Genomic DNA, 26459 nt, shown 5'->3' on the forward strand with positions numbered 1-26459 from the left:
GTAAAAATAAAAAATTAAAAAAAAAAAAATCACATAGAAGAATTAGAGTATGTCAGAATTACGGGTGTCCAGGAAGCATGATTTGTTACATGGCAGCATGAGATGACATGAAATACTTTTCTTACCCCTGATTGCAGCAGATAACCCAGAAAGCAAGAATAGATATAATGCAGGACACCCAAATTTGGTAGTTCCTGCTTCCAGGATTTTGAGCTTCACAAATTACTGCAAATTATTTAGCAGTGATTCTGAAATATGCTCTACAAAGGAGGTGCTAGATGCCCACTCACCAAGCTGCTGGATTCTTCATAGCGTTTACCGCCCATATCTGTGTGCCACTGAACACAATTTCTCATGAATATAGAAAGCATATGTCTTTAAATATGTAAAGGCTTATTAACTCTCTTCTACCCAGCAACAAAAATTTCACTTTCAGAAATATCATATTTGAAGGTGTATCAAAAATTCAGTTAGTAAGTGACATCAGCTTGCAGAATGAAGGCACCACAGTCATCAAGAACTCCGTGTTCTGAGATTGCTTTCCAAAATAAGGGGTATGTGAACTAATCTCTTAATGGCTCCCCATAATCTTTGATTTGAACTTAAAAAGGGAATCATAAAGACTGCAGTGGAAAAAAAGCCCTTCAAAACTGACCTAACTCAGAAAACGTGCAGAAACACCTGCCCAGATCTGCAGAAAGCCTGAGACCATGTTAAGAGTGAAACAAAGAAGGGAAGAATGTATTTTACGAGAATGTTCCCTGAACAGGCAGCAGTGCCAAACAAACAATACAGTCAGCAAGAACCCCAAGATGATCAACCAGAAGTATGTTGGGAGGTTCAGGTTGGATATTCTCCAAAAGAATGATTGGATGCTGGAATGGACTGCCCAGGGAGGTGGTGGAGTCACTGCCCCTGGAGGTGCTCAAGAAATGTTTAGATGTGGTACTAAGCAACATGGTTTAGTGGGGACATACTGGTGGCAGGTGAACAGTTGGACTGGATGATCTTTTCCAACCTTGGCGATTCAATGATTCTGTGATTCTGTGTGAATGGAAAGCAGAAGACTTTCAGCACAGGTTTTATCCATATCACATACTTGAGGCAAATGCAGGTGCCTAAACTGCAGACATTTTGTTCCCTCCAGTGGGTTTTCCTCACATCCTTCTCAGCTGACACCAGAGGCAATTTAGGCTGTGTCTAACTTAGTGCATATCACAGCCTGACAGGGTGGATATGTAAAGTATAAGTTTGAGACAAAAGCTCAGCACTCCCAGCTTGGTCAGGGAAGTGCTTCAGCTTCCAATGTTCTCCTGAGGTCTGAATGCCTTAACAGAAACTGTGTGTTTGGTGAGTTTTTCTTCTGTGCTTCTTTCAGAAAGACTTCTTGGTCTCACCCTAAAAAGTCCAATTCATGCCCTGTGAGATTACTCCTTGATGTGAACCGAAGTACTGTAAGGTCACGGTCACATCAGTGCTCCAGATCCAAAGTAAAGGGGCTATACAGCAGGGCTGTATATCAGAAGCTATACAGACTGTCAGATCATAGAATCATAGAATGGCCTGGGTTGAAAAGGACAACAATAATCATCTAGTTTTGACTCCCCCACGTTGGGTAGGGTTGCCAACCATCAGACCAGGCTGCCCAGAGCCACATCCAGCCTGGCCTTGAATACCTCCAGGATGGGGCATCCACAACCTCCTTGGGCAACCTGCTCCAGTGTGTCACCTCCTTCTGGGCGAAAAACTTCCTCCTAATATCTAACCTAAACCTGCCCTGTCTCAGTTTAAAACCATTCCCCCTTGCAAGCAAGAAAATGTTTTGACAGTGCAAATATCCTCTCTGGCTTTTCTCATTATATCTTCTGAATGATATTTAAGTAAACCTCCTAAAGCAGTCCGACCCGGGTGCTGCCAGCATCACCCCTTTGTTAGACGCGTAAGGGACAGAAGGTTGCTTTCGTTCTGTTGGAAGTTCTTGACATCCTGCCACAAGCGTACTCAGAAACAGCATATTTCTTCTGAAGATGCCCCCGCTGTTAGACATCGCTGTAACAAGCCCCGTTCCGCACCGAGCCGGGACAAAGCAGCGCGGCGAAGAGGAGCGGCAGGAGGGGGAGCTCCGGGGCGGCCGCCGTTTCGCAGCTCCCAGCCCGGTCGTGTGGTGCCATCTAGTGACCGCTGCCCGGCACCGCACGGTTCGGTTCGGCCCTGTGCCTCTCGCTGGCAGAGAAAACCACGCACACGCAGCCAGAAAGCAGGCACGATTCAAAGGGAGTCCCAACGATCAACCCTTAGTTACCTCCATGACATCATAAACACGAGCATTCCCCTAGGGACAAGGCGGGCAGGGAGGAAGGCAAAACAGATCGGTGCTAGATTGTTACCATCTTCAATATCAACCTAGAGCCAGAGCTAACCAGACTCAGAACAACTAGAAATTACAAATTGATATGGCCCAGGACCAAAGTGTGGCAGTGTGAGAGCAGGCAAGAGTAATTACAGAGTTTATCAGCAAGGATATTAGTGACATACTACCCTAAACCTAACCGTACTACCCTAAACTACTGCCCTAGGGTAGCATGGCTAGGTTGCGGTTGGACTCGATGATCCTTAAGGTCTTTTCCAACCTGAACAATTCTATGATTCTGTGACGTTTCTACAGTTCTGGCTACACCAGCTAGTTTAGTAGAGACAAAGTCTCCAAGACAAGTTCTTTCTTAAAGAATTCATGAGTAATTCTGCAGTATGCTGAGTGATACTGAAGCCAAAGTATAGTCAACCGGAATACTCAGAACATATGAATAAGGCTCCTGATATTAGCCCAGAAGTAATGAGACATGAATTTGCAGGGAAAAAGGAAGAGGTGTTGATCAACTGTCTGGCCTTTTACACATATAGGATTTTCAGCATACAATTCAAATGTTTAGTCACCTTTAAAAGAAGTTTCAGATTCTAATATAGTCACAATGCCAGGAGCTTTGGGATTATTAAAGAGGGAAAAATCCCTCCCTATCACATAACTGGAAGAGTTCGTAGTACTGTTTTTTTACTGAAAAGATCAAGACTAGAGCAATCAAGCTAGCGTGCCCTTTTATAGGAGTTTATAAGCCCGTGGCCCCCCACAAAGGGGGTCAACTTGTTCTGGCATAGGCATCAAAACACAGGTCTTTCAACTTGTTCTGGCATAATCATCATATTTTCAATGATGTTTTTAGCATTTTTCTATTTCTGACTGTCAGTAGGCAGTATTCATCCACTAGCATGCAAGATATTAAAATTTGTTAATTACATTAAGATAAGACATGAGAACTCAGCAGCTCTTTCCACTTGAACTATCTATGTAGGAGTCCTTTCTCTGCATGCTTGACATGGGAACAAAAGAGACTGCCATCCCTCCTCCCAGCCGTGGCTGACAGCCTATGATAGACTATCTGGCAAGCTGCAGATACATTACTAGCTTACTGGGAAGGCTCAGGAGACATCTATGATGCCACTTTCAGGCAGGGCCCAGCACCTGCTAAAAGGTTGGATAATTCCCAATTGAGAGATCCATGGTGAAATGCCCTCCTGAGGGTTCTGAATGTTTTATTTAGTATTTTCACATCAAATGACTATACAAGGACATGAAGCATGTCTCTATCTCTTGAGGGAACATCTCCTGATATTACCGTTCAGGGCCCTTCAAGTTGTCTTGTCTTTCATATATACCTCATCTCTCAACTGGTGATGAAGGATAACCTCTTTTGGCACTTCCTTCAACTGATCTGGACAACCCTAGAGTACGCATGAGTTAACTTCCTGCAGCTCTACATCCTGATTGACGCTTTGTTGTATCAACTGGATCCTCCCCTCGAGATATGAAGACTTTGTCATATGTTGACAGGCACTGTTGTTCCACAGAGCAACTTGAGTTTTATTCTAAAAGAGTTGCTTTGTCTCGGACTTAATTAATTAACACAACCTTTTCCAGGTAAAATTCTTCCTAAACTTTTTTTTTCCCAAAGCCACAACTTTGAAGCAACTATCCTTTCATGTGAAATGTCATACTGTTGTTTCTAATACCCACTTTGTAAGAACATAAAGAGAAGTGAACCAAGCTCTTACTTGTACTAATCACTAACGCTGCACAGGGATGACTATTCACTTGAAAAGTCTAGAGGAACAGCATAAGATGAGAAAATATTTTCCATTATAAATCAGAGAGATTAGAGAGTTGGAGGGGAAGTCAACTATTAAAAAAAAAAAAAAGAAAATAGTACTGTTTGTGTGTTTGGTTGTTTTGTTTTTTTTTCTTTTTTTTTTCCCCATATTTAATAGCCTGACAGACTGGTGTTCAGGAAATAAAAGCACTCTTTTCATGGTACAGCTCACTTGGCCTGGTGATGATGCTTGGCCTCCACAGCAGAATTCATCTAGTTTGACTGGGAATACAGACTATAAGACATCTTCCCTGGCTGTCCACAAGGAAACGATGTTGGTCATGCAGATTGCCAAGAACATGATGGTAAAGCAGCCTGCAAGGAGACCCCACCTGGCAAAGTTGGGCTACTGTCGTAATCAACTGCTAAATGCCAGATATAATAGCAATTAATGTGCCAGAAAATAAGTATTCTGCTTCGTGAGTTGTCACTGCGTCAAGAAGGGCACACACAAAAAATTCCATGTAAGAGTAAAGCCAAGTAAGTAAACAGCCTGCGCTAACAATAACCTGAGAGTCAGGTGAGTACAACCAAATAGATGTGCAAAACAACTGCATATTATTATCAATTTTCCAAGATTTTGGTGTAATTTAAAAGGGCTTCAACCTTGCCACCAGGGATTCAGAAGGATAAGTCAAGCATCTAGGTCTAGGTTTCCATAAGTATTTCTGATTTTGGCCTACTCACTTTTCAGATGCACCTATAGGAGTAGGTCTCAAGCACCATTGGACTCAACAGAAGGAAGATGTGAGTCAAAAAACTGCCTTTGGATATACAGTAACTATCACAGATGGATGAGTTATCTGTGCCCACAATTACTTCAGCACTAAACTATGTTGAGAAGAATTGCACACAATGTTTAAATATCATGAAATATACAGTCCCAACAAATAAACCTACTTAAAGCCCGTTCTACCCAATGCAAGCTCAGGCAATAGGCTGCAACTAAAAAAGCAAATAATCTATTTATCTTCTAATAGTAAACAGGGAGGACTGAATTTTTCCTCCAGCCTGTGCTCTGTCCTCTCAAAGAGTTTGCTCCATAGACATCCCACCTTCTTTTTACCTTTCTTTTATATATCTTCTTCATGTTCAGATGAAATGTCAGTCTCCTATTTTAAGCCACAGTTTATGCAAGATGAACCTTTCAGTTAACCACACAACATTTGCAAAAGCAGACTCTAGGAGGATTCCAGGTTCTTGTCCTAGATGTCCCCCCACACTTATTTAATCAAGTCTGTAAAAAGAAAGTTCACAATGTGATAACTATGTTCATTTTGGTCACACCCCACCCAACCATATGCTGTTGTTTTTTAGCACACATGGAATTTTTGCACGCTAGCAATATGTTGGAGCTTTTTGGATTTTAAGTGCTGAAATTAAATTACTTCTGGTGTGAAAACTGAAACCACCTCCAGCAACACGCAAGAATTTCTGAAATTGTTGTAAATTCCACAATATTTTCAGTGAGGAATGGAGGAGCTGTACCTCTTCTTTACTGTTTTCTTAAATCAGTTTACAGTGCAGAGATGCTTCAGCTAACTTGCTTAGGGCACATGAACACAGCATATTGTAGTGTGGCATGAGCATGGTGCGGCTTTGGAAATAATTAGTCCTGTTGAAGGCAAGCAGACAAAGACAAAGCAGTAACATAGCAACATTTTGCTTGAGATTTTTTGATTAAAACATACAAGCAGAAAACACAGAGAGCTACAAGTCGTTTATTCAAATGTGTGGTATTTCGTGCTTGTTTTGCATAAAAAAATGTAATGCGTGATGAAAGCATCCAAATAAAATTCTTTTCTTTTAGTGAATCAGCTATAGTTTAAGCATATCTTTATATGATTCAAAAAAGTAGGAAATGGAACAAACACTGCAGTTCTTTCCTCCAGATGGAAAGTTTTTGTTAATCAAAGACACTAATAATCAAAGACACTATCATAATAATCATAATAATCAAAGACACTATCATATATCTGTCACAGTTAAAGGTATTAATTTCTCTTTCCTGAGAACTGATGGAAACTCAGAATGTATAACATCAGATTTAAGAGATAACTTTTGATACACATTTTGCATTCACTGATAACGAGAAAAAAATAAATTTGTGTTATGAAGCTGCTTCTTCTGGATCTGGAATGCATTTGCTACATCGATAATGTGTTTTATTGTTCCATTTAAAATTTTTAAACACTCAGTTGTACCATATTCAGATAACTTACTATATATAGCTCCAATCATAAATATTCAAGAATCCTGTAATTTTTAATGTACTTACCCACATGCCATCACAGTGATGCACTTAACAAGTACTCTAGGAAAGAAAAAGAAACAGAAAAAGAGTTCCCAATTTCTTGAGGTAAGTCAGGAGCAGTCCTTTCTCCAGGTAATAGATTCATTACAGTAGGAGGCTGTCGCAGAGCTCAGCTTCTAACACATAGAGAGAAAACATTGTCTGACAAGAATGCACTTCCTCCTTGATTCCACCCATCCAGAGTAGCACAGGAACATCTCTCTTGTTCTGCCACCCCAACACCTCCCTTTCTTTCTCTTCTATCTTTGATTCTCATCATCACTTTGATAGATATTCCTGCCAGTAAAGATTTGAAACATTTCTCCATTCTCTACTGTCTGAAAGCCATCTACCCTACCCATTAAATAATCCCACTAGCTGAATGAAGGCATTGTACCTTCTTCTTCTCCCAGACCACTCTCCAAATAATGGGCTCCTTTTGTCCACCTCATTCTCTTTCTCAGTACACAAAGGGCATATTCATTCATGAAATGTGGATTTCTACCTGTTTCCTGTCTGCTCTTTCCTGTTCTGCTGGATGCAGCTTCTTTTCCTTCCACCCCTTCACCATATGAGACCTGAAGAAAGCTGATTTACTTTCCCAATTTCTCTTCCTTGCTCCATCTTCCCTGAGTACATCCATTTCTCCTACTTTGTTTTAGTTTCATATCGCTAAAGGTTTCTGAACTCTATTAGAGCATAGTGAGTACTTCACAAGTTTACACAGAGACACTCTTTCCAATTTCAGCAGTCACAGAGATGACCCTCAGGCCTTGCACATGGGGAAGGTTTCTATCCTGTTCACAAACCCTGCAGACCTTCTGCCAAAAGACAGCCAGACTGCAAGAAGCCAGAGTCACTACTGCAACTCTATTCCTCCTTGAGCTTTTATCAATTACCAACATTATATTACTGTTTATTAAAGGGGGGTTGCCTTCTTGTTTGTTTGTTCCTGCCTTAACAATACACCATGCAATTAAATAGAGTATTTTTGAAGTCCCAGAATCACAGAATCACAGAATGGCCAGGGTTGGAAGCGTTCTCAAGGATCATGAATCTCCAACCCCCTCCCACATGCAGGGCCACCAACCTCCTCATTTAATGCTAGACCTGGCTGTCCAGGGCCCCATCCAACTTGGACTTGAACACCTCCAGGGATGGGGCATCCATAACCTCTCTGGGCAGCCTGTTCCAGCACCTCACCACTCTCTCTGTAAAGAATTTCCCCCTGATGTCCAACCTAAATCTCCCCTCCCTCAACTTAAAACCATTTCCCTTTCAAAGAGTAGACTCCCCTCCTGTTTATGGGCTCCCTTTAGGTACTGAAAGGCTGCAATGAGGTCACCCCGCAGCCTTCTTTTCTCCAGGCTGAACAAGCCCAGCTCCTTCAGCCTGTCTTCATAGGGGAGGTGCTCCAGTCCCCTGATCATCTTCGTGGCCCTCCTCTGGACCCTTTCCAACAGCTCTCTGTGTTTCTTGTACTGGGGGCTCCAAGTCACAAATGAGAATTGTCTTGAAATCATCCAAAAAGCAACAACGAGAAGAAGATGAAAGTAATGGGAATAGAAAAGCCTGAATGTTAAGTCACAGTGTTTGGCTAAGAGGTTTCAGTAACTAACATGACATAAACCTAAACCTTGGTCACTGCTGGCATGGTACCATTGAAAGTGTTAGCATGAGCAAAAACATTTAATGGGAATCTCTAGTAAGAACTCCAGACCAAATCTCATTTTCACTCTATTTGGATCCCTTTTGTCTTCTTTACGGTAATGATTCAAGCACTGAAGCATTTCTTGACAGAACAGTCTCAAAAAGTCTATTCTAAATTCAGAACACTTCCACTTCAATTATGGTGGAATTAGGAAATATTTTTAGTCAAATTTCCAGTTGCAATACTGAGATTAAAAAGCACAGAACTGTTTTGCAGTTTATAGACATATAATGAGCTCAAGGGGAAAAAAAAAAGAGAAAAAAAAAATCTTTTGAGAGCTTTTCACTCAAAACACTTAAGAGAGATAAGGAAAAGCATTATTTTTACCATCTCTGAGAAAAGCAATGTGTTACAGGTAAATCTTCCATTGCCCTCTGCGAATGTGATTTTTTAAAAGAAAACAAACACTTTCCTTTCTAAAAACAAACCTTAAATCAAAACCTCTTTGCAGAAGCTCAGATACTCCTTGAATAAGCCTTAAGTACACACAGATGTGGTTTTTTGTTTGTTTGTTTTTGGAACAAAGACTCACATCAGCTTCTTTCAGTATTCCTCTATCATTACAAACCAGCAGGAATCACAATGAGTAACACCTGCTTAGGAGGGTCAGGAAAGTGCTGGCATCTTCTTCCACTTCTAGGAAAACCCAAGCATGGGTCTGAAGTGTTTTGCAGACCCTGGAACATTATTTTATTGGATTCTAAATATAAATGTTTATTATGATTTGTAGTTCAAGCATTCTGCACTGGTGTATTACAGAGCCAAAGGAAGGTCTACTGACGATATGGCATGATATCTTTCCTCCATTTGAATGTTCAGAACTACCTTTGGACAATTAGACATAAGACTATATCCCTAAATTTGCATAAAATGAGAATCACACAGATGGACAACACATGCTTCCCATAAGTCCAGTGTGAAAATTACTCTATCACTTGTCGTTGTACCCAATCTTTCCACATTTCTGGCAATTCACATCTTAAACAAACAAGAATTGTGACAAGCAAAACAGATGGTCTCTCCTCCTCCTTCCTAAAAAGTTCCAAAGGCACATTTCCCAAAATTCTTGCTTTATAATGGTGCCGTTCCACTTGTCACAGCAGTTTTGAAAGAACTTTCAGTAATACACAAATAGCAGGCCTGAGTCTCATTTACACTCAAGTCCAGCAAAACTTGCCCCTGAGTGCCAAGGCCCCACACAGGAGGTGAGCTAAAACCCCCAGAACTGCAAGGTGAATTTGGAGAGGTGTCGGTCAAGCCATTTAAAGAGACTTGCCATTTAAAGGCTGAGTGAAAATTCTGTTTCCTTCTCCATTTATGATCTAGATTATTAATTGGTATTTTGTGAGAGCGCATTATGCAATATGTGAATTATCAAACCTAGAAATCTGCTAAGAATGTCCTGCCACAAAGTAAGCACATAAGTACATAATCTGTGGCACGTAAACCCTTTCACTGGGAAGTATTCACAATGGAGATAGAGCTAAGAATGGCTTTGTGTACCGCTATAGCCTTAGAGCATATCAACTTTCTGATTCCTCTTTTCTCTTTGCTCCATGTGGTCTGCTCACACGTGCCAACTATGGCAACAGTTATTCATCTCTGCAGCGTTTAGAGAGATCGTACAGGCAAATGTGCCTTACAGGGGTTATGGAGAGATGGATCACCATATGCTAGGAACTTTTGAACAAGCTGATGATGGGAAAGAGTGTCAAGTACAGAAAGATCTTTGAGGAACCCATAAACAAACCCCTCAGAAGAGAACTGAAAGGTAAGCAAGTGCAGAAATGTGGCCAAGAGTGTAAACTGGTTTGGTCTCTAAGCAACACAGCCTGAAAAAGCAACCCCTTATTTCACAAGAAACAAGTATTAATAAACAATACACCCATCCCAGAATCACACCAGTAACTTCCTCAGCCCTTGTAATACCATCTCACAAGCTATGCAACTACATGCATACTACTCCCTTACTCTTACACTGAAAGCCTGTGCCCTTCCTATTTTAGACAAGGAATTGCACATTTCTCACTAAAAGTTTTATGTGTACATTCAGATGCTTGTAAATATGAAAATGAAATGGCTGAATGCACAGTTCATGCACCTGTTGTATAACAAGATAGAGTACTTGTGAAGATTGTCTTCTATCCATAGACCACTTTATTCACTGAAGTTAGTTCCATAATTGAGTGGATGGCACCTACGGCTGATTTTCTGGTTAAAATAGAGAATACAGAGCCTCTTGCTACTGATCAGAATCTGCCACTCTCACTTACACTGAATATCATATCACTTCTAGAATTGTCTCTTTAGCTCTTGTTGACTAGATCAAGTTATTATTAAATTAGGTTGAGCCAAAAATACTCCTACTATTTCTGGAATAAATTACTATTCACGTTTATCCCTACCATTGTTCCCATCCACTACGTAACACAGAACACAGCAGAAGTAAGGGTAACATCACATTAAAATGCATGACAAAGATAAGAAGTCTTCCCTGAAACATTTCTGAACTCATGTACTTCTATCTAAACATAACTGCTAAGCGTCTCAATATATTGAGGGTAAATATGTATCTATACTTTTAGCAGGAAGACTGGACTTGATGATCCCCGTAGGTCCATCCTACCCCTACAGTTCTGTGGCTATGTGATACTGGTAGATCAGGACCTACATCAATGGTAGTCAGTATGCAAAACCAAAAGAAAGATTTAAGATTGTGTGATTCTTGCAATCTGAAAAATAATACAGATATGTTAACGTATTACTTTGTGAAGGGTCCGTTCCAAAGGCTGAAAACTTCTATCTGATCATATATTCAGTACATGTGATCACTTGTTTCCCCATTCCACTCACTTGAAGGGATCAGTTGTGAAGCAAAAAGCTCATTCACTTTCTATACCCAGACAGTTTATTGGAGTTCCTGCTTTGCTGTTAAAAGCTGAGTCAACACTACAGGCAGGACAAACTTTTCCCCTGTTTGAGTTGCATTCAAAACTAAACTATGTATCTCTAGATGTAGTGCTTACATCTAGAGAATGGATATCTTTTAAGAAAGGTAACTAATCTAAATACGAACAATGTTTTTGGTTTTTTTGTTTTGTTTTTGTTGTTGGTTGTGGTGGTTTTGCGGTTTTTTTGTTTTGTTTTGTTTTGTTTTTCTGATGAGAAGCATTGTGCTAGTTTACAAGCTAAAACATAGAACTCATTTTGCTTGACAAAAATGGGCCCAGCCTGTGAAGTGTGGAAAAAAAGATTTGTTAATAAGAAGTGCATATAATTTATCAGCTCAGTGTTTCCTTCCAGGAACATGGATCACTCTGTTATCATCAGCTACAGAAGGACTCCAACATCATCGGAAGAGTAATTACACTACACTAATGATAGGCAGCTATGCACAACCTCTACCTCTCAACGCTTATGAGGTGGAAACTGGAAGGCAAAAAGCAAGGAGATACCTGGAAACAGCTATGTCATTTGCCATGTTACCTTCTGGTGATGAAAAATGCTGATGCAGGAGCATCCTCACCAGCCAACTTCAAAGGATCTGTGTCTCTCCTGATATGCCTACAGGAATCTGCCTGCTTGAGGGATACGAGGGCATTGTGTAAGGAAGAAATGACATAGGCCAACTTCTTTAAAACTAATCGCCACCGTCTGGCAATTTTTTTGGCTTGCAGCCACCCTCAGCAGCCATTCAGAACTGCCAGGTGGCTCTATCTTTCCAGCAGGATGATTTGGCAGAGATTTTGAAATGAAGCAATTCTTAGTGAGAATCATCTGCCCTTTCCAAACAGAACTATCTCAAACACTTGATTACATTTCAATCCATTATAGATATTTTTCCATTCAAATTAACTGACAGTATTTTTTGCCCTACCTTGTCTGGCTGATTGTATTTCATAATGACTTTGCAGTATTTCTGCACATTACGAAAATTGGCAGAATATATTGTAAATGGAAATTAAAATTTGATAATCTTGGTAAATAGGAACTTCGTGTTGATAAAAACTTGTGAGCTACAAGCTTCCTGCCAAATGGTATCTCATCTTCAGCAGTAGAACTTACTAAAAGAAAGAACTGATACTGGTTGCTAAATGTGAGCAGAGGTTGTTGAGAGGCTGTTAACGTATTTAATTTTTATTATAAGATATTTAATAGTTAAATGAGAACCTGAATTAATTTTATAAATTTTCTGATCTCACAAAGATTCTTGAAACTGTTCTCATTTTTATGAGTTTTAGTGCCCACTCATATTATTCCTGAGTTGGTATTAATAATAGACATCTTTTTTTATTTGGGAACTTGATCTTATTTGCACCATGAAGAGTTAGAGTTAAAAAAAATAGTAACCTACCCCCTTGCATCACAGTTCAGTGATATCACTATGCATGTCTGCAGGAGGAAGCCATCCAAGTTGCTTAGACAACATATATGTTATCCTTATCTTTTTGTCTTTTTACATGTGGACAGCTCACAGCTATACGGCCTTGTGACAAGACAGAGGGCACTGCAAGACAAGTTCCCTGCCTTCTATCCCCTGCACTTCCAGTTGCCCTGCTCTTTAACATCAGATGAGCCTTTCAACTTTAATTGGTCACTTATCTACCAAAGAGAGAAAACCATGCCAAATGGATTCACTACAGGCTGAACTTTTTTACCCATAATTCTTGCCATCACAAGGAGTACATTTGCAATCAACAGAACGAAGTATCAGGTTTTGTTTTTTGTTCCAAGACAAAAAATGTTATTAGCTAAACATCATCATCACGAGTTTCACAATTACTAGAAGACTGAAATAAACACCGTCATAGTTATTTTAAGACCAGTTGGGAGTTTATAAGCTTGTCGTCTTCCATAGCAGTTTGTAAAGCTTTTTTTCTAGCCATTCCTTCTCCAGACCCACTCATCTGTGGTTTAGATGTAGCAGTTTTCATCCTTTTCCACTTGAACTTTTCAGCAAGTGGTGTTAACTTCTGTCAAAGCTCTGGGCAATAAAGCTTCCTACTTAAACTCTCCTTTGAGATCTCTTAGAAATAGTCTATGGAATCCAGTGGAGTCCTGACTAAATTGATTAGAGTTTATTATATTCACTGCTTCAACTATTTGCATCTCCACCTCCAAAAAGTGCTCTCTGCTCACACAGATGCAGGCAACCCTACAGAGAGCAGTAGAACTTCAATCCAGATGTGATGCTTACGGAATGGGGGAGCCAAGGAAGACTTTCCCCACACCCAATGTAAGTGTGCCACCATCTGGACAGTGGTCTCAATCACCTTTTCCAGACCACCAAAATCCTGAGTTCTGAGCTCAGTTTTGCTAGGGGGGTCCAGTATGTTGTGCACCAGAACCAAAAGCCATCTGCATCCATGTAATGCTGAATCCTGCCTAGCCCAACCAGAAGAAAATTGAAAGCTTTTTGGTATTAGCTCTATAATCCTCTGAAAACAGATTTGATCATAAGCCATCAAGCATTGCAATTCATTTTCAGATATTGAATTGGACACGCAAAAATCTAAGTCATTTGCCTCTGCCTTTGGACCACTCCCCTCCTTTCCATTTCACCCACTGCAACAAGCACATGAACTGCATCACCACTCAAGTTAGATGATGGCTTAGAAATTTTTGCATTCTTTTATGCACTGACAAGCAAGTCTTCTTTACAAAGAGTTAAAGTAAAATACGAATGGACTTGAAGAACAGGAGATCAGCAAACCAACCTAATGAAAGTTAGGGCATTGGCCCTCCAGGTGAGGGGCAAACTGTATAGAAAATTCTTCCCTTCAGAGAGATGGATGCAGCTCAGCAAAATCTCTCTGTTCTTTCCTGCTGACTTGAGGCCTACAATTAATAAGCTCACTAGATTTACTTCAACTTTCATTATTTGTCACAGCATTCCCAGGTCAGCTCAGACTATTTCTTCTTGAGTGAAATCTCTAGGTTTTGTTATTAAACTCTCCTAATGGAACATCACTCATACTTCTTAGAAGCAGTGTGCCTTAGTGAGTAATTTTTAAGTGATCAGATTTGCAATGGAGTAAAATGTGATAAAAGTGCTACATTAACCAAGTTAAAATTGAAAGACTGTATTTATAAAATAGGCCCATCTATTGTTTGATAGTAAGAAGGAAAGAGAGATCCCTACTGAAGAGACCTTTGTCCAAAACATTTGCCCTCACTGGGCAGTAAATTGATCAACAGCCTATTCTTAGGAAGGCAGAAAGTAACTTACCACAATTGGGCTGTGAGGTTAAAATTTGTCTTAGAAGAAATTCAAACTTAGAAAATCCATGCATCCATATTTTACAAGAGAAAGAAAGAAAATTGTCCAAGTTTCATCCAACTGCTCCGTGAATAAGTGTTGTGAGATTAAATGCTCCACTGTTTAACACATGTTTCTGTGATGATGTCATTTTACAGCAACTAGTCCATACACATTATGAATTTGTCTCATCAGCATACCCTGGAGATATGAGCAAAGGCACTTCACAGAAGGTAGGCTGAGGCACAGAGTATTGGGGTCCAGTTTAGTTGATTGTTCTTCAGGTAGTTTTCCAAGCATAATGCAGTAGAATAAAATGAAGATAATTTTCATACATATGATTCCCACACCATAACATCTCATTTCTGTAGTAGAAACAGAGAGACCATTGACTTGTCCATGTGATATTTCTGAGATGCTCTTACAAACAAACCATTAACTGTCTGCAATTAGAGTATTCATACTAGTTACCAACTGAATTAAATTTGCACAGGCAAATTCCTGCTCTAAGTTTCACTTTATAGCACTGTATTATTCCCTTCGCATGTCTTGAAGTAAAATTGAGGGTTTCATATTCACTTTAGGCACAGCTAAATATTGTTTCTATTGTCCATGCCCCTTCTATCTGCTCTCTTTCACCTGTTACTCCCCTTGCTAGGGCCAGTCATTTCCTTGCCATAGGCTAGCTCAGGACTTTGTTCTCTACTAGCTATTCCAAACAATATTTTTTTCCAAGTTACTTCTTTTCTACCATTTATTTATCTTGTGTTTCTCTTTTTACCATTTATTTATTTATTCATTTATTTATTTTGCATTACAGTGTGGCACTTTTGAAAGGAAGCAGCAAGAAAGCAAGACAAGGTGAGAAAGTTCAGCAGCTATTACCAGCTGAAAGCCAGAGTCTTATAATTGAAAGTGCTAGAGAATCTCAGCTACAGAGTATTGCTGGCAGCTTCATCTTCAATGGTTGATGTGTGCCACAACTGTGTCTTTTAATGCCGATGCAAAGATGACAGTTACCTCATGATTACTAAGCATTGCCTCAGTCAAATTTTCATGATGCTGAGCTCTCCAACTTAGCAACAATAGTACTATAACTTCTTGTCTGTACTTCAACATTTTTTTTCTGAGTAGTAGGCAGCAGCTAGAGGAAAAAGAGACTATAATAAATTAGTAAAATTACTGGTTGTTTAAATTGTATCTGCACCAAGAAAGCTCACAAAGCTCCCAGCTAACTTCTCTAGCACAGATTACAGACCCTTAACTTGCTTTAGAGACAGTCACAAAACAATATACAGTTTCCCTATCTCATCGTCCCAGAATAATCCTTAGATACAGTTTAGGCTATTCTCTGCTTTTGAGGAAGTATCCCGTAGCAGCTGTACCACAAGCAGGATTTGAGCCTCTTATCAGTAAAATTCAACTCTTGTTCTTAACTGATCAGCTAATCTATGTGATTCTATAGTTCAAATAACACGTAGAACAAGTTGTAAAGCAAAGCTTTCCTAAATCAAGCTCAAGTATCTCTCAGTGATGGTATTTAACCTATTAAATAATCAGTATATTTTCCAGGTTAAGCACAGGCCAAGAAGAATTATAACCACTTTGTCTTTTTGTCATTATCCTGCAGGAAAAAGGAAGAAGTGAAGAAGCTGAAAAAAAACTCCATGTCAAAAGATTATTCAATGTCTGACACTTAGTGGCCAAAATCTAGTATTGCAGTTACAGTCAAACTACAGAAATCAATGCCTCCTCAAAAATAACTCATTTCAGAAGTGGCCACACTCAGAACATCAAAAGATATATTAAATGACACACAATCAAGCATCTTAGTGGTTTATAAGGATGTATTTTTAAACTACAGGATCAATACAGTGAGAACAAAGCCAGGGTTTCAATTATAGATAACCTTTAGAACTTGATGAGAGGTCACAAAATCCAAACACTGTGATTTAGGCATTTCTGAATTAATGAAATAATTTGTCTAACCATATATTACTGACAACGTGCTCTTTTCTTTTTTCACATTTTTGTGCCTTGAAAAAAGCTAGTCACATTATTAGCATACTTTGAAAAGCTCCGTAGTTGGCTTACGCCAACTACTTGAGAAAGTTTAAGGGAAAAAGTATTAAAATGTCATGTTATTCTGCCAAAATATTGTCTACACATAATCAGTGAAGTCAGTTTATTTCAAAATAAGCCATGAATTAAAAATAAATAGATGCAACTAAGAATTAGTAACAAACTTCATGAAGATACTTGCTGCAAGAGAAATCCAAATGTCACAGTACATTATTGTAAGGCACCCTGTAAAAACTATTACAGCATAAAGCAGTGAAAATAACGTTTAAAAAGAAATGCCATATAAATAAAGATACTCCCTGAAGGTCTCTCATGGCATAGTATCAGAGGAGTTTAGGTTTTGTTTGGCATCCACAGACCTATGTTCAAGACAGACTGGTGTGAAGCCCAGCCACATGTGACAGGGATGAGAATGCACTCTTAGCTACATTAGCTACAAAATGTGGTGTGACTGAACCACTCTAGCTCTAGTGAATAACCTCGGCTGATGGTCAGCATCAGAAACACAGGTTTAGTCCCACAGATTCAGTAAACTTTATTCCTCCAAGAAACGGGCAGCTTTTCTGCTCTGGGCTGAACAAACCCAGGGACTTCAGCTGCTCCTCATACACCTTGCCCTCCAGACTCTTCATCATCTCTGTAGCCCTCCTTTGGACACTCTCTAATAATCTGTGCTCTGCTGTATCTCATACTTAAAAACTAGGAAGAGCTCATCAGTGATGTGAAGGTTTGGGGCAGCCTTGGCTGCAGTGACTATGGTATGGTGGATCCAGAGAAAAGGGAGAAAAGCCAATAGTGGGATCCCTGTTCCTGCACCTGAAGAGACTCAGGCCTTCAGAAATCACAGGCCCCTGAGACTAGTGGGAAAATCTGGATCAAAGATTTACCTTCATTGGGAGGGCTCAGGTTAGGGAATATTTAAGCAAACTGAACACAGGAAGCGGGTGCATGGGGCCTGACTGAATGCACCTATGAGTGCTGAGGGAGCTGGCTGGTGTAATTGTGAGGCCACTCTCAATTATCTTTGAAAGGTCAGATTGATCAGGAGAATTCCTGAGGATTGGAAGAAAGCAGCTGTCATTCCTGCCTTCAGGGACAAGAAGGAGGATTTGAGGAACTACAGGCCAGTCCGCCTCACCTCATTCCTAGGAAGGTGATGGAGCAGCTAATCCTAGAAGACATTTCCAAGAGAAGAATCAAAACAGAGTCATGGGTTCCATGAAAAGTACTACGTAGTACCTTCATCTTCACTTGATCTTTTAAAGCATTTCTGTAAAAAAGTTTAGGAGAAATAGCTCCTAACTTGCTCATCCAAGGTGAGTCAGAAAATTCATTAATAATGATGATCCTACTACTTTTATCTCACAACTCAGTACTGCTCAAAGAATGAGAATGGCAAATTTCTGACGGACAGTAAATATTTAATGTCACACCTTATTAGACCTGACATGATGCCCTGAGCAGCTGAAAAAATAATTCCTTATTAAAAATCAAACTAAATATCTCTGTTGGTTTTAGATTTTTACTATAACTACACCGTTAAACAGAGCAGTCTTCTGATAAAAATTATTCTGACTGTTTTGATAAATGACCTGCAATTTTGCTAAGTGCTGTATGTCTTCAAACTAACTGTAAAACTTGTGCCATTCTATAGTGTGCTGTATGTAAGGAACAGAGGTAACAAAAACACTTACCAGGAAAGTTTTACAGGTATTACCTGTAGAGAAGAGAACTTTCAAACGCCTTCTGAGGACTATTTGTCTTTAGTTTTTACATGTGAAGTCAGGTTTTTATCTTTAGAAATCTACCTGTTCAGGCGCAGTAGTAGTATTTTAAAAGAAGCCTTGAGCTCTACTCTTAAAAAGCAACAGTAACAATGAGTGATGGGAAAAGATAACTTAAAATGTCACTAGATAGAATCTGTTAGTCCTTTTTTGAGGAAACATTTTTGATAAAGCAGAGGCATTCATGAATGTTGTCTGCTAGTGTCAGAACAAGTCAGGAGCCAATGCCTCAGTATTCTTGTGCAAGAAAAATGCAATTAAGCAAAGAGCAAACTAAATTCAGTAAAAAACAAACAAAAAAAAATGCAGTTTTTTAAAAGCCTTGCTTTCGGTGAAAACTATCTGGCCAACTTTTATCTCACATCCATCAGAAGGCAAAATTCTGATGTTAGGTATTCTTTTTGCACACATATAGCATCATGTTTGGTCTTAGGCCTGTTAATCAGAAGAGTTGAAATTTAGAAGATGAAATTTCATTTTTTGAGGCAGAAATAAAATACTTAATTATTTGAATGTGCATCTTTCTGTAATCTTTACTGAAGAAGTCAAATTAATGACTTCAGAAAAGTGAGATGATGAAAGATAATATTACTTTGCTGGATGTTCTGTTTCCATATACTTCTATGCTATAATCAAGCACACATATATGCTCTAGTACATACATATATATATGCATTATATTCCTTGTATCTGACAGTAGAAAAACAACCTTCTTCTGCATTAGGGGTGAAAATGCACTCTGCAAATGAGGATCCAGCCTCTCCAGTACTGTTTGAAAATAATGTGACTGAAGCTACGTCGAGACCTTTAGTTACCTGTTTCCATGTCAAGAAAATCAAGGCTGCTAAAGTCTTCCATGGTATCATGGGAATATGTTTGGCGGATGCTATTTCACTGGTAGCTTTTTGGCTTGAACTGACATTTCTCACAATTCATACCCATCAGTGTCAGAAACTATATCAGGTTTTACAGCAAAGTTTCTACATCAGCCTTAGAGGGTGTCAGTCAGCTTGCGCTCTCCACAGCCAGACGGGCTCGTCGGGCAGCAGGACTCCCAGCTGCGCTAAAAGCAGTCTGCACAAACACTCATGCTAGACACCTAACCATCCTGACAGCAGATACGCTCAGAAGAGGGAACACTTTTCCCCACACAGCTGATGCTTTCTCTCCCTGTAACTGTAATAGCATTTCACTGGATGTAGGAGTTAGTGTTACTATAGTAGAGTGTTTTAGCTTGTGTTTGTTGAAAGGTGTTTGATAGTAAGTGCAGGGCTGAACGAATGTGTCATCTGCCAGACTCTGTGCACAGGGTAGACGAGAAAGAAGCTGAGCAACCAAGCTGTTTTCAAAACGTATCCCCCAATGATTACAGGGGTTGATTGGCTGCATCCCCCTGTATCTCATCTCAATACTTTGTTTAGATTCTACCTTTGGAAGAAAGATTTTGAATACAGGAGACAAAACGGTAAAATTAATATCTCAATTTTTTCAGTCTGGGTCCTACAAACAAAAGGGCATTGTTGTGTTATATTCCAGAAGGGATACTCATTTTAAACTCCTCATAACATAAAGAATTTCAGTAAATTTCAATTCTATATTCTAATCTTCTTGCAAGAACCTATCTATTTTATCACCACTTAGTGTCAGATGCTTCACCTTTTTATTAATATCTTTTCTAGAGGTATAATCAGCCACCACAACCTGATAATGAAAACAAAATCTAGGTCCCAAAAGAGCAAAATGTTTTGAGCTTCTGTCTTTATATGGGAATACGTAGGAAAATGACCATTCCAAGATTTCATAGTCAAACTTCAGTTCTTGTTGCACTAAGCCTCTATGACTCAATGAAAAATTACCTACAAGATTCAAGTTTGTTTGCATGTATTGAAAAGCAACAACTAACTCCAATCTGATATTTTTACTTAAAAAACCTCATTTCCATCATCCATAAAACTCACATTTGGCCACTTGTGTATATGAGGATGCTTAAATGAGATCTCAAAATAAAGATGTAGTTCAAACACTGCTCCAGATACAAACTTGCTTGTAATTTCCCTGATTGAAATTTTCAGTGAAATGAGTCCTGTAGCCTTCTACATACCACAGACACTTAAAACATATATTCACCAGACCTTTCCTAGAATAAAGTATATAAGGCTTCTACCAGAGAAAGAAAAATAAATATCTTTTGACCCATATTTACAAGTAGAACCAAATGCAAATAAATTAACGAAAAGGAGCAGTTAACATGACGAAACAGCAAAGTTAGTCTAGATGCTTAGAAGCTATCAATCTATTTATCATGTCACAGGAAATAAATTTTCAACATTTTTTCATGGAAAAATTGATCTGAGTGATGGAACAGTTGGGAAAGAGGAACATTCTATTACCAGTTTTGAGAACTTGAGGGCAAAACTGTCATTTTTGCCCCTTCAACTCCTTTGGGAATAAAATGGAGAGAAGTGTGCACTGAAACACAAATTTCAACACATCTTCCACAAGTTGGACTTGAATTAGGAAGTATTCACATTACAAACTGCAGCTGTTAAAAGTCCCCGCACAGACTTCTAGAAGTAGTTTATTGTGCAGATTCACCATTTTCCCTCATATTTGCACTAGTGGTTTTGATCTCAAGTGTTTGAAGGAACCAGTGGAAAGTCACAGAGTGAAGGAGTTTGAGGACTTCAGAGGATATCCTACAGAAACAAGGTTGCATATGCAGTATGGCTGGAAAAGGAAAATCCGTGCTTATTCTTCCATCTTGTTTATGTGATTCTTGCATAAGGAGAGCAAGATTTTCATACAGAAAGGTTAAAATGATATCTACCATGCTTATCTACACTATTTGTAGCACACTTATCTCTTTCCACTTTTTCCTATTGCTGCATATATACAATGACAGCAAAAGTAATGGGCGACCTGAATTCACCTTTAAATCCCAGGAAACTTGAACAGCCTGTATCTATTTAAATAACAGTGTTATTGCAACAGCTTTCAATAATAAACTCCTAACTGGACTGACAAAAGTCTCATCTTTGTTGAATGTCTCCTCTACTCATCTCAATACAGAACAAGATGTTTACTTTAATGTTTATTTTCTAGAAACACATCAAGACTTCATTGTTCGAATTACTGCATAAATACATAGCTTAGAAACAGCCACTGGTGACCATTATTCATGGATGTAGAGGTCTTAAATGATTCAGACTCTGTTTACTCACATCTTCAATAATTATTGCTACAAAAGAGAACACATTTTAAAGAACAGGATGTGAAATTAATGTTCTGAAGAATCTGTAAAACAAAACCTCTGCAGATTTTTTCTCAAGTTCACTGTGTATTGTTACTGACTCCTAATGACTCAATCAGAAACCTTCATTTTAAATAGATAGAAAGCATGTGTTGCTCATAATAAAAACAAAAGACAATGGTTAGATAACTGGAAACTTTCAGAACTATTTTATATCACTTTAGACAATGTGATATTGTGCTCTTGCTTTCATGAAAATATACAGGGTTAAAGTCATTGGACTACAATGTAGAAACGTGACCAACTCAGTCAACATCTGTGAGTCTCCACTTAGCTCTGAGCCAAAGTTGTTGGGATGTTTACTGTAAAATTCTTTGGGACATCCATTTGAAAATTAGAAGTAGGTTTTCCTACTTTTCTTGTCTTGTCTAATGAGTTTAATAAATGGATTTTAAGATAAATAAATAAATAAATAAATAAGCAAGCAAATAAATAAAAGCTCATCACATGGAATTTAGACAGCTGCAGACCTGACATTAGATTAGGTAATGGACAAACATTTCTATCCTCAGACATGAAAAACATGTTTTACAAAGATTAGCTGAACAGTTCTTTTAAATTCATAGATATTTGAACAAATGCTCTGTGATACAGTCCTGTTTCAGGATTACTGACTTTGCTAATTGGCTGTACCATGTGGCATACATTTTATTTCCCATTTGGTTTTAAGTCATGCAATCAAGTGTTCACAATACCAGGTGATGTAAATCATATGCACTACAAAACATAATTTAAGTGACTTATTTGTATGAAGTATCTGATAAGTGTTCCTGAATAATAAATACAGTTGTGCAGACAAAGACTATTCAAGGGCAATGATAGGGAAAACATTTTGGCAAATGCAATCAGGTAACAAATATTTCATAGAATCAGAAAATTACAGAATTATAGAACTGTTTTTGTTGAAAGGGACCCTTGAAGGCCATCTAGCCCAACATCCCTGCATTGAATAGGGACACCTACAGCTACATCAGGTTGCTCAGGTCCCCATCCAGCCTGACCTTGAATGCCTCCAGGGACGGGGCATCCACCATCTCTCTGGGCAAGATGTTACAGTGCCTCAGCAAACTTACTGTAAAAAACTTCCTTATATCCAATTGGAATCTCTCCTCCTTTAGTTTGAAATCATTTCTCCCTGTTGTGTCATAACAAACCCTGCTAAAGAGTGAGTAGCCTTCTCTCTTATAGCCCCTCTTCAAATGCTCAAAGGTTGCTCCCCAAAACCTTCTCTTCTGCAAGCTGAATAAGCCCATCTCTCTCAGCCTATCTTCATAGAGAAGATGTTCCACCCCTTGGATCATTTTTGTGGCCCTCCTCTGGATGTGCTCTAACAAATCCATTTCTCTCCTGTACTGAGGATTCCACATCTGGATGCAGTACTCCAGGTGAGGCCTCACCAGTACAGAGTAGAGGAGCAGAATCACTTCCCTCAACCTGCTGGCCATGCTTCTTCAGATGCATCCCAGGACATGCTTGGCTTTCTGGGCAGTGAGGACAAATTGCTGGCTCATTTCCAGCCTATCATCCACCAGTATCCTCAAGTCCTTTCATTACGGCTGTGTTCAATAAATTTGTACAGTTTAAATTTTGGTATTAATTTGAAACTTTGAATGCTCAACAATCTGATGAAATTTTCTCAACCTATTTGAGGTGCGTCCAGGTATAGTGGAGTGATATCATAACTAATGTTTGTATCATAACTATAAGGTATTGATCTAACTAATGAAGTAACTACCTAGCTTGTTTGTTTGTTTGTTTGGTTGTTGTTGTTGTTGTTGTTTTGCATATTCACTTCAACAGCCTGGTAAAAAGATATGACCAGTAGGTTTGATAGACAACCTCCAGGGTTTCTTTACAAACTATATGGTACTTCCAGACTATTTCCAGAGAATTCATGAGGTTTATAATGGAGTAAATAATGCATTTAGATAAAACATTTGCATAGAAATATTTTATGTTCTTCTCTAAATTTAATAATGTTCTTCCTCATATGCAAGAGCTGTATCGTCATAGAAAATAAGGCTAAAAGAAGAAAGTGCATGTAGTCTGTCTCCCCTGTTTGAGTCCATCTAGTCCACAATAATCATTTCATTATGAAGCTGGCATCCATAATAACTCAATAATGAAAGTTTTGTTAGTACCATAGAACACTGAATGGGCAATTGAAGAGAAAGTTGATTTCATGTAGAAAGTTTTCCATTTAATTTCACACATTTTGTGGTACACATGTCAATTATGAAAAGCTCAAGGCAATACAAGATGAATTTATCCACTGAAGATTGTTCCCTAGGAGCTATCCTCTGACCACTCAGGAGCAATAACACTACAGCTGCATCACTGAGGGAACAGAATTTCTCTGAAGACTGAAAAAGTTGTGGTGTTTTATTTTGTTTCAAATTTGAAGACATAGTCAAAGCAGAGAACAGAAAAATATATACATCATGGCAAACAGTGAGGTAAGAGACCGAAAACATGCAAGGTCATAGTGCAAGTAATAGAGGATAAAACCATTGCAGTGGTTCAGAGGAGAAAAGTGATAAGGGAAAACAAGTAGCAATAGAGGTCCATAAATATAAAAAGGGCTGAGGAACAGTTAAGCCAGTGGACATAAAGAAGACTGTACTAAATCTTAATCATTAGACACACACACACAAAAATAAAACAGTAAAAAAAACTTGTATACAGCTATACTTTCCATAATTCAATATTTTTTAAATCTTTAAACGCCTTGATTTCCATCCTTTTTTTTTACTTTTAGGTTTCCTAGAGCTGGCATATCACTGCAACAATGGATCCTTCCCGAGTACATCTGCATGTTTTAACATTGTGTTCAGATGCAGGCAGATGTCATCTGTCATCCTGCTATCTATCAAGGCAGACAAGGAACAACACAGGAAGATGTGATAAATTAAAAAACTACACAGTGAATAGTATTGCTCAACTTCAGTTCTGTATCAAAAACATAAGCTTTCTTCTGTTTCAGCTCCCTCATACTGATCCAAGGAATCATTGTTTTCTATAAAGCACAGGAATGTGTTGAATTGTGAGCTATTTTGAGTAGATTTTCTGCCTATAAACTCCTTGGTCTCATCCCATCTTGAAGAATAAAATACAAGCAGTCTGTAACCACTCTTCCAGGGAGTAGAGAAAGGATAAACAGCTAGAGAACTTGCGAGACATCTCTGAAAATCATGTCAACTAGTTGATGGATATTTTTAAATTCAATTCAATTCATTGTTTTGAAAAATTGTCTCTTTTTTCTTGTTTGCATTTAACTGCTGCCTTTATGCATGCATCTGTTTTAAACAAACCTTATGACTATTGATCCATTGAAGTTTTAACAGGCACTTAACAAGAAGTCATGCATTCTGCATTTTTTATCTGAGTGTGAGTACATCCTGAAAAGATATGTGTTGGCAAAATTTCTTTAACCAGAATTTCATCATTTCAGACCTGAACAGTCTCTAAAGATTGATGGTTATGGTATATTCACTAGCCCAGATACCATCGTCTTTTCTCTCTTCTTTCAGTGGTAGTCAAATGAAAATCCAAATCTAAACTGCTATTAGGGAAAGCATAGAATTTGCTTATAATCACACAGTCAAATTATTTGTGCAGTGTCAGAAATTTCCACTTAAAAAATGTGGGCTTGGAAAAAAATGTGAAGGTTTTCTCTGTGAAAAAATCTTCAGCCTAAAATATTGATTTTTAAATGAGTAATATTCCTATTTTTCTAAAAATCAAAGGACCCTGGACTTGTACTACTTGCTCAATTAACGTTAACTGGAGTCATTTTATTTAGTTTGTTTGTAACCAGTCTTCCCAATATGAAATGTGCCACAAGGTGATACAGAAGGAAGTGGGTTATAAGAAGAAACAGAAATTAAATTGATCAGCTCACTAACCTAAGTTCTTATGTGAAAAGTACATATAAGTGACACCTATTTCTCATCATATGTTCTCTTGTTACTGAATAAACACACTCCTTTTTGTCAGGAAAATACCAGCAGTTTTTGCATCTCTCTCACATCCATTGTGAGGGGGCTGAGGGTTGCTTTGCCCTCCTCAACACAACCCGGGGCCATTCTCCACACAAGCAGGTTGTTCTGCCCCTCTAAATGGGTGTAAAACTTGGGCTGTCAAGTTTTCCTCCATCTCTTCCTTGATGCTCTTTCAGCTATGATTCAGCCTTCAGCAGATGAACTGAGATTTGCCTGGAACCTGCCTCACGATTTGTACTATCTGTTGTTTTCTTTTTTTAAAATCAACAGAATTTGAGGCAAAGTTTTGGGAAGCGAGCTGTACAGCAGGACAGCTGATGCCACCAACATTACACTCCTTGTGACAGTTTGTGCCTCGCTCAGCCTGCGATTGTCTCCTTCCACAGAGCTACACCTACCAATTACTTTTGGTGTCTGTTGCGGAGCTGTCAGCCCCTGATCAGCTGTCAGGAGGCTGAATTTCACTCCTTCTGTGCCTCATCACAGAGCCCCTGGCTGACAGGCTTCCTGCGGTGTGTGCATCTGACTGCCATGGCATGCTGCCAGCTGAATTCGCCCCCGCCAAGACCACGCTTCAGGTGTTTGAGCTGTGCTCCCTGCCAGTCTTGCTAGGGAATGGGGAAACATGGGTTACAATGAGGGTCAGCTGCACAGAGAAGAATGTAGCAGCACAAGGCATGGCAGTGGCCTTGCTTCCACTCCTGGACCCCTCAGTATGTACTCCTTCCTTCCTCCCCACGGTAATCCTCCCGGGGAGTAAGCCTATTTGCTGCTCTTTTATCAGGTGCACTTCTTATGAGCAGCTCTGGCCCCGGAA

Source organism: Phasianus colchicus, chromosome 3 (assembly GCF_987193195.1).
Source record: "Phasianus colchicus chromosome 3, bPhaCol1.hap1.1, whole genome shotgun sequence".
NCBI lineage: Eukaryota > Metazoa > Chordata > Aves > Galliformes > Phasianidae > Phasianus > Phasianus colchicus.